The sequence below is a fragment of the Pollachius pollachius genome (assembly GCF_949987615.1).
Source record: "Pollachius pollachius genome assembly, chromosome: 2".
NCBI classification, from domain to species: Eukaryota; Metazoa; Chordata; class Actinopteri; order Gadiformes; family Gadidae; genus Pollachius; species Pollachius pollachius.
Window position 1 is genome coordinate 25,684,266 of NC_136935.1, and position 14,160 is coordinate 25,698,425.

Below are 14,160 nucleotides of genomic sequence, written 5' to 3' on the forward strand. Positions count from 1 at the left end.
ATCAGCAACAGCGTAGCAGCAACAATTACTCATGGTGCCGGGCCGCCTCCGAGACAGCCGGGGAACACATCCCCACCATCCCCCGTTAAGCTCCTTGTTCATCCTGCAGGACTCGATAACGTGGCACACTGCAGCGCTGCTCCTCTGCCCAACAACAACGATACAGGTTTCAGAGTAAAGGACCGTCACACAGACTAAAACAAACAAATTCTAACTGTCGTTCTACCTGTGGTATAGCTAATTTATAGCTACATTTAATCAATTAAAAAGAAAAAAAAATATATATATATATATATATATACAATAACAAAAAGTTTCGAGGATTGAGGATTTCCCATGGAAGTTGTATTTTTATAAGCGGACAACACGTGGAGATAATGTGCTACCAACACAACACTGGTGTCCACTGATGACCCCCGCTAGAGAGGGAGAGGGGGTCAATGGGCAGGGCTATGATGAGCTCCATCACCATGGACACACATGGGTCCCTGGTGGGGCCCACGTTAGAGCTGCTCTGTTCTGATTGAGCTTCTTGGGCTCCTGGTTCTTCTTCACCATCCAGGGGCAATGGGCCATCAACCCGTACATCACACCAGTAACCCTAACCCTAACCCTCACATTTGTAAACCTAACCCTAACCCCTATCCCTGAATCAAAAATCTATTTTGAATCGAATTGTGACCCCAAGCTTGGCTATCAAAATGCATTGGGAGATAGGGGAAAATTCCCACCCCTTATACCCAGTGGGCAATTACCATATGAATAATTATGGGGCCATTCCTCAACGGCTGTGAGTGGCCGCTGGAAGATGCGAGGGAGGGTTTGGCTCATCCTTCCCCTCTCAGGTCTGGGATTCAGCAGTGTTGTATTGAGGATTGTGACAATCTGGGATCTGATCGTAAATTGTAAATTTGAAGCATCAATCGAAATTTGAATTTTCCTAGGCTGATATCAGACGATTCAACTAACTTAACATCAGAACTCTCTCTATAAACCAAAAGCACGTATACTCCATCTGAACTTCAAAATATATATTTTAGGACAGGTTCCACTCCAAAACACCTGATGTTTTCAACGGTCTGCGGAATGTGTGCACGTGTCGGCATGTTGAATGAAAACTTGAAAGAGGAATGAACAAAGGATCAACAGCCAGGTGCATCAGCAAACAAAGTGGAGCGGGACAGTGAAAACATCAACGGTTTCGCAGTCAACCACGTCTTTAAGGTATTTAGCAAATAATGGGTTCAGTGACCCGGACCAAATTGGGTTATAGGAACAAACGCCTGATCATCCTTATTACTGAGTGGTGAAGGTTTTTGAGATGTCTTCCACTTGATGTTGGCTGAATGGTGAGCCACTGGGCAGGAGGCAAAGCGCTATGATGAAGTCGACCTGTGCTCTGCTTGTAGAGTGATATCAGAACTAATATGTTATAAAAAAATCCTCTGCAGAATCTGCGCTCTACTGTGCATTCAAGAAGTTTCTGGTGGAGCAGAACGTCCCGCGATTAGCCCCACTGATCAGAACAAATTAATCTGGTTGGGCCGGGCAGTGTTTAACATTTTGTCACTACTGAACGCGACGCAAGAACTAATTTGTGTTGTGAGAGCGTTTTAATGTATGATGAGTAAGCAGACTCCTATTTCTCTATGCTTTCTATTCCTTTAAGTTCAGTGTCCAAAGGTGTTTTCTGTCTCTTCTTTCATTTCAATGGGACTCTCAAGTTTCAATAAATATTATAGAAATAAAAAAACGATTGACATCATTAATGAACATACTCAATATAAAATCACTACAGTTGAAGTCAACCAAAGAAAATCGAGTTAAAAAATAACCTGCACATTATCTCTAGAATAAGTTAACGAAGAGCCCTGGGCAGCGTGGCATAGCAGATGGACGACACGTAGAAAGAGGCTATTAGGTTTGGTTCTGTGTTGAGTATAATCGTCTAAATGGATGCCATGTGATTCATGTCTAGTCTATACGCCTTGATAGGCTTGGATGTTCACATGCAAGCCTATCGAGTATTAAACACCCAAGCAAACGGAGCATGCACACAGCATCAAGAATAACTATTGCCTAACGTTTTCAGATGATATGCCTGTGTCCTTTTATGCTTCTTGTTTAATAAAATACAGCCACACCGACGACTTCTGTGACATCTTGGACAAATGTTCATTAAGTTACGACTAGCAGTCTTCTTAAGTTGGGCAAGGTCAACGTTGTGAAAACTGGGGTGTTTTGACCTCTTATAAGTCTTATAGTCTATTAACCCACATGATCATTAAATTAGAAACTAGGGAGCCTTTAATATTATTTTTCTAATAAAAATGTTTTAATAATAATTTGTTATTTCTAATACAATATAGCCAATCGCTAAAAAATATTGGATTAAGAAGCGCTTCTTTCCTGATGAAAAGAAACCCAGCGATTGTTGGGATCGACCAATGAGATCCACCGATTGACTACAACTTGACACACACACACACACACACACACACACACACACACACACAAACACACACACACACTTCAGCTTTTTCACCCTAGGGCTGAATAATAATTGTATTGTACCCATTATGTCTCTTAGTTGTGTAAGAGCATAGATAAGAGATGCTCAGTGGCATTTTTCTACAGCACAGATTGGATGGGACTAGCTAGTTTGCTTTAAACCCAGTCGTCCCTTCCAGATAGGGTGTGGCAAACTTGCATTCAAAAAAGTGAGTGAGTTTGCCTGTCTCCATGGCAACAGAGTTCAAGCCATTTGTTTTCATAAGACATTAGCTTTTCTGCTCAAGAGTATAAAATCCATTAGGGGAAAATAAGTTACTTGGTGCAATATTAGATACCAGTTAATAAGTAAAACAGACCATATCAGATTCAAAACATGAGGAGAAGCAGTTCTGGATTCATTCTTACACAGCCTGTCTCTGACTCACCTTTAACTACAGTACATCATCACTGTAAAATCACTCTGGTCCCATACTTTAGTTTTCAGTCTAAATGATATATGCTTGGACAAAATCCACCAGATAATGGCAGATGGAATTGACCATTTGCCAGGTCAAAAATTCATATAAAATTCATATATATAAAATATAAAATTCTTGGGAAGTGGATTTTAGGTAAAAACACAACATTCTGAGGGATTTTTTTAACCTGGATGCACGTTGTTTGCATGTTATGTAAGGATACTTGCATACATGCATACCCTTCTCCCGAGGCCTGCGTCTGAACGGACACTTCGTCCTTCGAGCTCCCAGTGAGCTGTGATTTGAATGCCAAATCGCAGTACCTTTAAATCCTGTTTATTCATTCCACACCATTGTGCTCATTTAATCCCAAAGGTTCGCTCCAAGCCAATCAAAGACAGCCCAGAGTACTTTAAAATGTTCTTGACACAAGATGGGGGCTTAAGGCAGCTCCCTGAATCACACTACTTAGTCTACGGGTCACAGCAGGTTGATCGATCTATTGGTCTAAATAAACCAAGCCAACAGCGATCTTTAAGGGGATTGACCTGCAGGCTTAGTTTGCATATTGGATTCAGTTCCCAAGGATGCATGGAATTCCTAAAAAGGTTCAAATAAAAAAGTACACCCCAAATGTCTGTTCTGTTTCAACAAACTTCAGTTGCATTCAATGTCGACACCAACACCACACTTTTGGTAAAACAATCAATAAATGGCTAGTCTAAATGCAGATTAGGTGGATTGGTAAGGCTCCTTACACCAATCAGAGAGCCCATTATGTTCCACTCTCCAGACATAGGTGGAGGACGGTCGGTTGACGCGGTGACCACAGAGCCAGCAGGGCTGGAGATCTACACAACGCCTCACTGCTCTCCTGGACGTCACCGCTGGCTGGCTCACACAGCGAGGCCCAACCCAGCAGCGGGGCGGAGGTCATTTATTTATTTATTTATTCAAAGGGACAGTGTACATTAATCGACATGTCCATTGCATAGGACATGTAAATGTACCAGATTTAGTTATGCAAACTATTTTTCATCTGTAGTTCCTGGCAGCAAGCACAAAATATAGTTAGACAGATGATTGACATTGATATTACATGGACAAGGACACAAACTAAGATGTCAAAGACGTAATGTAACATGCCAGAATAAAAGGATTAAAAGTGAAGAGAATAACAAACAAAAAACATAAAATTGTTAAACATGGAACTCTTAAACAGTTAGTAAGCTCACAATCACAGACAAGAAGGAGGTTAGTACAGCAGTACCACACTCAAGCTAGCAAATTACCTATGGTTCCATGTTTGTTTGTACAGTAGCTATTGCTTTATGGATTTAGTAAAATAGTTTATGTTTGTCATTATCATTCCTAAATTCACTCATTCATCAATTGTTTTTCTGTATGGTATTTTGCAGTCCCCTCTAGCAGAAGAATTTTTCGATGTATTTTGATTTTTTTTTATGAACTCACTAAGTGGAGTTGGGGCTAAGCCATTGAAGATCTTCTATGCTAGTAATATATCAGCAAACGTGATCATGTTTACCCAGTTTAGGAAACCATATTTTGCTAAAATGTTACAATGGTGATAAGCATTTGATTTCTTATCTAGTGTTTTCAAAGCCTTCTCATAAAATCTTTCCAATGATTGCAAAGTAGTTCTTGATGTCTGGGTCCAGCTGATGAGGCAGTTATTTATGTGTGAGAGGATGATGGCATGCATGTTCAATTTAGATGCTTCAGTTGTTAGATTATTCCTTATATATATAAAATTGTTTAAATTGAATTTGATTCAGTTCAACCTTTTTCAATTAAGTTTTAAATGTGAGTTTTGAGTCAATTATTATACCAAGATACATATATTCATTCATAAATAATAACTTTCTCCCTGCTACTTACACAGCAGGCTCGGGATCTTTATTTGCAGACTTTGAAAAAAACATACATACAGACTTACTAATATTGAGATGTAAACATGAACTGGTCAACCAGTTAGAAACATTAACCATGGCAGCCGATAGTTCCTCTGCAGCTCCTTTCTTATTTTTAGAATGTAAATAGATGACCATGTCGTCAGCATACATCTGCAAGTTACATAAGGTGGACATGCATGAGGAAGGTCATTTATGTACAAACTAAACTGGTTATTTCTCCAAAAGTCAGAATGGGCGCATCAGTATTTATGGGAGTTGTAATGTTGCTAGATCCAGGGAGGTTCAGTGTCAATTCATTAATATAGTCAATGAAATAAGTGTTAAAAGCTGTTGCCACTTGTCTTCCCTCTATATTCAGTTCTATCGTATTGCTATTAGCACATTTTCCAGTTAATTTCATACGATTTTTTCCATTTTTCTTTTGCATTTCCCTTGGCCTCAGTGAAGGCATTAATAAAAGATGTTGCTTTAGCTTGTCTTAACTCATTTTGTGACTCTGTTTCTTAGTGTAATGAATGAACACCTTTCATGTTCTGACTTATTCTTTAGGGCCATTTTCAAAGCCTGGTCCCTCTGCTTCATAAGAGACCGTAATTTATCATTTAGACATGGTAGATACTTTCTTTGTCCAGGTTTGGATTTTACTTTTCACATAAAACCATGTTTGATACTATGGAGTTTAGAGATTAAGTATTTAAGTAGTATTTTAAGATCACTTAGCTTTGTGTAAGGGATTTTACACAGTTCTAGCTTTTTGCATGATGTTTCATTGAGCCTCCTTTTGGTAAGCTTTCTTAGGATCAGGATCATATTCTGGTCAGGCAGCCCTGTGACTAGATCATAGGATTTCCTTATTCTTTCTGGCCTACTGGTAAATACTCAGCCAATTATAGTTTGTGAGGAAGCAATTATTCTTAAAGGGCCTTCGATAACCTGCTGAAAATCCAATACATTTGGTTTCCCTTTTAACACCTTTCTCTTTGCTTTATCTAGCCAGTTGATAATAAAATCTCCCAATGAAATGATTTCATTCTTGCTATCACATTCCTTGACAAGAACATTTAATTCCTCAAAGCAGATGGCGGTCTGTAAATTCCTATAACATTGAATGACATTTGTATTAGTTGGAGGCCTATACATTCCAAGTCATAATCACGTGACCATTCTATTTGTCTACATTTATACTGTTCTTAACAAAAATTAACACACCCCCTCCCCGACCAACATGTCTATCCCGACGAAACATATTATAACCATCCACTTTTAAAATGTCACATCTCATAAAAAGTCCAAATTGGATTCATGCAGGAGATTCTGTTGGGCATGGCACTTCAAATGTTAAGATGTCCCCCTAATAATCCACTTGGTTTGACTTGGCGGTCCCAGAGTATGCGTGCCTGGTTAACTGTTTTGAAAAGTCTGAAGCCACGTTTTTTCACAATTGCAGGAATAACCCTTTTCGATGGTCCCACGCTCGTCATTTGGGCATTTAGTAGCGCATAGCAACATGAAGGGTTTACAGTTGCTGCTGATGGATTAGCGGAGAACTCACCCAGTCCGTTGACCTCGTTGGCATACTGATCATCGCCAGCCCCAGTATATCCAACGTAGGATGCAATACCATCGAGGCAAGAAGGTGTGTTCGCAGCATGTGCAGTTGAGTGATATTGGTCTCTGTCCATATCCCTCACAGTTGATCCGGGATTTGCGTGCCCGTCTCCCGCAAGTAGGAGCATGAAGAGCAGGTAACCCGTGAACTTCCAGGAAACTTTGGGAGACTTTGTGGTTTTGTTCTTGTACTTTTGCTTTTCCGTTAGCTTTTCCGTGATTAAGAGCACTGCAGTATGTAACAAATTGCCCAGTAGTCAAGCGCATGCCGGTAAATCCACTTTATTTCAATGTTTGTTATTGAAGTGGCCATTGTAGGCCTGCTACCCGAAAGTTGTTGTTGATTCAATGAGGTGACCAAACACGGTTGGACTGAATTGACCATAAGAGACAGGACATATACGCCAATCCTTGCGATGATCTTGAGATTAAGCATGTTGCTTTTAACGGTGTTACCGTATGTTGCATGGTACTGCTGGTGTAAAGAAATATTCCGGTTTCTTACAAACAGCAACGCAGCACCTGCCAAACCGCCCACCGTTTTTTCCTACTCCAGGCCGGCATACAAAACCATTCTAATGTAGGAGAATGGTTTGTAGACACACATCTCTCCTGGGACTCGGCCCAGACTTACATACAGTGTGGGAATGGAACCTCTTACTGTTTCAATCTATGCAAGCACTAACAACAGAGCACCACCAGAGCCCGTCTACGGAGTATTGTGTGAGAGAGAGAGAGCTGAGGTCATGTGTTTGAGAGATGGGAACGCCGGCTCTGTTTGCATTCATCATCTATTCAAATGAAGGCAAAGGTTGTGATAAAGGTTGGAGGAATGGGTCTTGTCAGGAGTCTTACCTCGCTAAAGTGCTGTCGGCTGTCAGCTAGTGGGCGTTTCCTAACATGCAGAACTGAACAAGCAGTCAGAACCTCAAGACCAGGAGTCATGCATTGTGATCCCCCAACGGGTGCAGAGGTAAACCTTCATACTGCCGGGATCATCAGAGCACACTTTGTGTTTCAGATATCAACAATCTTTCACTAGGTACATGGGGAACGACAGGAGGAGCGGTCAGCCAAACTGGTAGAATTGGCTTACAGGTATTAATACAATAAGCTATTACGACGCTAATTGTGAGATTGAAATGGTGTTTATTAATTGCGAATAACAGATTATGTACTATCAACAGTGTACATAAAAACACTATAATAATGAAGCAATTTTTGTCAAAATCGTGATTCGGATTAATACGCAATTAATTGTGTAGCCCTATATACAGTGGGGCAAAAAAGTATTTAGTCAGCCACCAATTGTGTAAGTTCTCCCACTTAAAAAGATGAGAGAGGCCTGTAATTTTCATCATAGGTATACCTCAGCTATGAGAGACAAAATGAAAAAAAAAAAATCTAGAAAATCACATGAGATCTGGAGACTGGCTAGGCCACTCCAGGACCTTGAAATGCTTCTTACGAAGCCACTCCTTCGTTGCCCGGGCGGTGTGTTTGGGGTCATTGTCATGCTGAAAGACCCAGCCACGTTTCATCTTCAGTGCCCTTGCTGATGGAAGGAGGTTTTCACTCAAAATCTCACGATACATGGCCCCATTCATTCTTTCCGTCACAGGGATCAGACGTCCTGGTCCCTTGGCAGAAAAACAGCCCCAAAGCATGATGTTTCCACCCCCATGCTTCACTGTAGGTATGGTGTTCTTTGGATGCAACTCAGCATTCTTTCTCCTCCAAACACGACGAGTTGAGTTTTTACCAAAATGTTCAATTTTGGTTTCATCTGACCATATGACATTCTCCCAATCCTGTTCTGGATCATCCAAATGCTCTCTAGCAAACTTCAAACGGGCCCAGACATGCACTGGCTTTAGCAGGGGGACACGTCTGGCACTGCAGGATTTGAGTCCCTGGCGGCGTAGTGTGTTAGTGATGGTAGCCTTTGCTACTTTGGTCCCAGCTCTCTGGAGGTCATTCACTAGGTCCCCCCGTGTGGTTCTGGGATTTTTGTTCACCGTTCTTGTGATCATTTTGACCCCACAGGGTGAGATCTTGCGTGGAGCCCCAGATCGAGGGAGATTATCAGTGGTCTTGTATGTATTCCATTTCCTAATAATTGCTCCCACAGTTGATTTCTTCACACCAAGCTGCATACCTATTGCAGATTCAGACTTCCCAGCCTGGTGCAGGTCTACAATTGTGTTTCTGGTGTCCTTTGACAGCTCTTTGGTCTTGGCCATAGTGGAGTTTGGAGTGTGACTGTTTGAGGTTGTGGACAGTCTTTTATACTGATAAGGAGTTCAGACAGGAGCCTTTAATACAGGTAACGAGTGGAGGACAGAGGAGCCTCTTAAAGAAGAAGTTACAGGTCTGTGACAGCCAGAAATCTTGCTGGTTTGTAGGTGACCAAATACTTATTTTCCACCGTAATTTGCAAATAAATTCTTAAAAAATCAGACAATGTGATTTTCTGTTTTTTTTTTTTTCATTTTGTCTCTCATAGCTGAGGTTTACCTATGATGAAAATTACAGGCCTCTCTCGTCTTTTTAAGTGGGAGAACTTGCACAATTGGTGGCTGACTAAATACTTTTTTGCCCCACTGTATACCAACCTCAGCAGTCACTACCAGGCCAATCCAACCTTTGCTTGAAAGTGAAACAGTGTAAACTCAGTTGATAGAACCTTTAGCAGTGGTCTCTGCCTGCTACGTTTACAGGCAGTGAAAGATACGCACTATGAACAGATAATTTTTCTTCTCCACCAGTTATTTGTCTGGAACCTAACGAATATTCAAAGCTTGAACTTATGTATTGGGGCTAGCCCTAGTGTTTGCACGTGTGCATCAGTATTTTTACCCTAACTAAGGTTTCTATTGACATGTAAACAGCGAGATGTATGTCAAAACAGTTATATGCATACATATGTATTTATGAACACAAACACAAGCTACTCTGAGAGACAGGTGGCCTTTGATAGCACATTATGAACAAGCCATGATCAATAAGCTGATAGAGTTTCCATTCCTTCTTTTCCTTCGAAGACCATTAAAGTCCTTGAGATTGATATTATATTGACAGAACAACACAGTGGGGTGACATGTTGCCGGGTTAACTTGTTTGTTGTATACTGGAATAGATTCCTGGTTATATTCAAGCAGCAAAAGATGCAACAGCAGATCGTTCTCTCTGAGTGGAACTAGCAGGCCAGTACGTTGCAGCAGAATCAATCCATCATTGGCGTCTTTGCAGTTTTTGAACAGCTGCCTAGCAGAAGTCAATTAGAGTCAATACTTGATCACTTTATAGTAAACTAATGAAATAAAATGGCACCTCTCAAAATACATAATATGGAGATATAGCCAATGAGATCTTACTGAATGAAAGAAATTATTAGCCTTACGATAATGAAATCCACCGTAAGGCTGTTAGAGGAACTACATGCTAGTCTCTATAGTGCACCAGCTACAGGCCGCTAGAGGAACTACATGCTAGTCTCTATAGTGCACCAGCTACAGGCCGCTAGAGGAACTACATGCTAGTCTCTACCCTAAACCGTCTAAATGGCGATAAAAGAACTACATGCTAGTCTCTAGTGTAAACCACCTTAAGGCCATTAGAGGAACTACATGCTAGTCTCTACCATAAACCACCTAAAGGCCATTAGAGAAACTACATGCTAATCTCTAGTGAACCCCCGTGAGGCCGTTAGAGGAACTACATGGTAGTCTCTATATGGTAGTCTCTACAGTGAACCACCAATAGGCTGTTAAAGGAATAATATTTTAGTCCCTTACACCAGAGCTTTGCAAACAGGCAATCCTGGCTGCCACTTGGATGGCAACTAGTATCTCACTGGAGAGTTGCTAATTTGATCCTGATGTGACTTGGCTAATCATTGCCAGAAGCATTCCCAAAGCAAGACGGCTCAACCCTCTCCTGCTCCTAACAAGCTGCTGGCCCGCATGGCCAAAACTGCTGGGAATGTGTGACCGTGAGTACCAATGGACGGACTGCTGTCAATGTGTGAAAATGTGTATGAAGGGTGGAGACAGAAAGTGATGGAATTCTATGCAAGAAAGTGCAGAAACCATTGGATTGCATAGGCCGAGTGGGAAAGTATTGTGAACATAAACCATGGTAGCTTTACCAAAGTGGGATATCTGGCCTTCTGTCAAGTTGTGTGTTGTGGAAGAAGGTAGATCAATAGAAGCAAGATGGCGGAGACTTAATGCAACAGATTCCTGGTTCTTAACAGGCTCATCCTCCACCTCCAGTACATGTTATTCACTTGTACATTTATCATGCACTCAGAGAAAACATGAAGTCTTAAGTATAGTCAAAGTCAAAAGTCAAAGTAATTTTTAATGTCAATTCAGCAATATGTACAGGACATACTGAGGATTGAAATTACGATACTCTCAACTCTCGGGGCTTTAGCTTTCCTCAGTTTCCTGAGAAAGCAAAGGTGCTGTTGAGTCTTCTTGGCTAGCGATGCAATGTTGATGGTCCAGGAAAGGTCTTCTGTGACGTGCACACCCAAACACTTGGTGCTGCTCACCCTCTCCACTGCAGCACCGTTGATGGTCAGAGGAGCATGCTGGGTGCGCTTTTTCCTGTAGTCTACTACAATCTCTTTTGTCTTTTCGATGTTCAGAGAAAGGTTGTTGTTTTTAAACAACAAGGCCAGGCGGCTCACCTCGCCCCTGTAGTGTGACTCATCCCGTTGCTGATGAGACCCACCACAGTTGTGTCATCCGCAAACTTGACAAACAGGTTGGAAGTGTGTGATGGAGTGCAGTCGTGGGTCAGCAGCGTGAAGAGGAGGGGCCTTAGTACACATCCTTGGGGGGCCCCCGTATTCAGTGTGATGGTGCTGGATGTGTTTCTGCTGACCCTAACAGCCTGTGGTCTTCCAGTCAGGTAGTCTAACAGCCAGTTGCACAGTGAGGTGTTCAGCCCCAGCCGGTCCAGTTTGTGAATAAGTTGTTGGGGGATGATGGTGTTGAATCCTGAGCTAAAATCAATGAACAGCATTGTAACATAGGGGTCTTTTGCATACAGGTTTGTGAGAGGTAGATGACCAGGTCATCAGGAGGGGGAGGGGACTTTTTATGCAGGTGTGGTGTTCTGTACTTCGAAGCCAGCGAAGAAGGTGTTCAGCTCATTCAGCAGAGAGATGGTGCTATCACAGGTCCGCGGTGAGGGCTTGTAGTCTGTGATGATCTGTAAGCCCTGCCACAGGCTCCGTGTGTCTCCGCTGTTGCTGAAGCGGTGGGAAATCTTCTTGGAATACTGCCTCTTAGCATCTCTGATGCCGCGGGACAGGTTGGCCCTAGCTGTTCTCAGGCCCTCCACATCTCCTGCTGTGACGGCAGCGTTCCGAACCTTCAGGAGTCTGTACACCTTCCCCGTCAGCCACGGCTTCTGATTGGCCCACACGGTGATGGTCTTCAGTTCTGTTACATCCTCAATGCACTTGGTGATGTAGGCAGTGACAGTGTCGCTGTATTCCTGGAGGTCAGTGGAGTCATAATGGGTGGCAGCCTGCTTAAACATATTCCAATCGGTTGAAACAGTCCTTGAGTGCCTCTGCAGACTCTTCAGGCCACACATGTAATTGCTTGCAGACAGGTTGGGTGACCTTAAAGAATGGTCTGTATGCTGGCATCAGCATAACAGTGATGTGGTCAGAGGCACCGAGGTGGGGGAGGGTAAAGGCCTTGTATGCTCCTCTCTGGGTGGTGTAAACATTATCCAAAATGTTATTTCCTTGAGTTGGAAAGTTGATATGTTGGTGTATTTAAAAAAAGAATAGTCTTTGGCTTTTGGCATGGTTAAAATCCCCAGCCAAGATGAGAAAAGCATCGGGGTGGGCTGTCTGCTGCTCACTGATGTGCAGGTATAGTTCATTCAGTGCTTTGCTCCTGTTGTTGCTATTGCAGCTCAGAGGTATGAAAACAGCAACGAGCAGTATGGCTGTAAAATCCCTCGGTAGATAGATGGTCGACACTTAATAGTCATGAACTCACCTAGGAGCGAACAGTGTTTGAGGACTACGTCAGCGCTGTGACATCAGGCATCATTTATGTAAACACAGAGCCTCCCGCCTCTGGTCTTACCTCCTTCAATGAGAGCTCTGTCTGGAGCACACCGTAGCCTCGTATCTCTTCAGCTTGATTTTTTTTTTTTTTTTCTCAGATTTTTTTGAGTTCAACTCAAAAAAATTGGATCTGCCGACCTCGAGCAAAAACTCACGGCTGTATGAGTGCTTCAGGACAGGTTGACGCAACAAAGACGTACAAAAACACTGCGACTCGCAAAACAAACTTGAAAGCACCATTCTGACGGGGCAGAGAGAAGCCGCAGCGTGTGCACGCACCGCAACACAAGTATAGAATAATACATGACTGGATTCTTCTAAAGGACTTCATTCACCTTTTTAATGCAATATAGCATTATTACATATGAGGGATTCATGTTAGGTCATCATATATAGAGCTATAAATATAGTTTACGGGTAACACACACACACACACACACACTGGGCCCTATCTTGCATCCAGCGCAATTGACTTTCTACACCGACGCATGTGTCGTTGCTAGTTTGCAACTGGCGCAGATCGTTTTTTTCCCTCCACAGGCACGCGTCGCTATATTAGGGAATGATCTTGCACCTCAAGGGGAGGTTCAGCGAAAGGAGGAGGCGCATTCTGGCGCAAACGTTCCCTGGTGCTATTTTGCAGTTTCAGAAAACAAGTCCGCCACAAACCAGGAAATACCTGGTTTAAAGTCAGTGGTGCGTTGCTCAGATGTTATTTTAAGGGCGGATGCATAATGTTGCTTGTGCATCTCGCGCATACACTTTGCTTCTCTCATCTACCTAGCCACACATTCTTGGTAAATTATTTGGGAAAGAACAGCTGATACAGCGGTAATAAGTTGTACTTTTAAATCAATGCATCTGCAAACACCGTACAGCAAACACATATTTTCTTAACACAGACTTCAAGTACAAGCCCGTAACTTTTAGGATTGCTGAGTATTTGATCGTGAGAGAACATTGTTTTACCGCGAGTGAGTGTTAAAAAGAATGAATGAATGCGGGAGCGCGTGTGTGTATGTGTAAAATAATTAATGAATGCGGGCACGCTTGTGTGCATCCATCTTTTTAAACACACGCAAACTAAACACGTAATGCGTGCTACAGTCCATGGCAATGTATATTAATTGGGGGACACATGCATATTAGGAACACAAGTCGATAACGATAATGCATACAATACTGGTAAGAAACGATGTTTGTTAATGTATTGCGTATATCATTAAATAGAATCATAGTTACCGCATATCATATGTGTGTTAAGTTTTCTTTGCCGAAATTTATTTGAGGACTCAGTATTTCTGAAGTTGTGGAAGAAAACGCTATTCCATGTGTGAATTAGGCCATATTATTTTGCCATAAACTGAGCCATTTGAAGTTTAAAATTCATGTGGTCATGCATCTGTCTCATCGGAGACTGCAAACGTGCTGTCAAAATATCAACTCGTCAGATTCAAATGCGCTCATGGGGATGGGAGATGGCACTCTCATTGGTGTATTGCACGTTACGCCCAAACCACACCTATGGGTAATTAGGCTACTT

At 42.2% G+C, this 14,160-nt stretch overlaps 1 protein-coding gene across 2 annotated transcripts in view; it reads right to left on the bottom strand.

Moving 5' to 3' along the window:
- Window positions 1-14,160, bottom strand: part of LOC307091786 (protein kinase C alpha type-like) — a 194,801-nt gene that overhangs the window by 135,093 nt on the left and 45,548 nt on the right. The window lies entirely within an intron of this gene.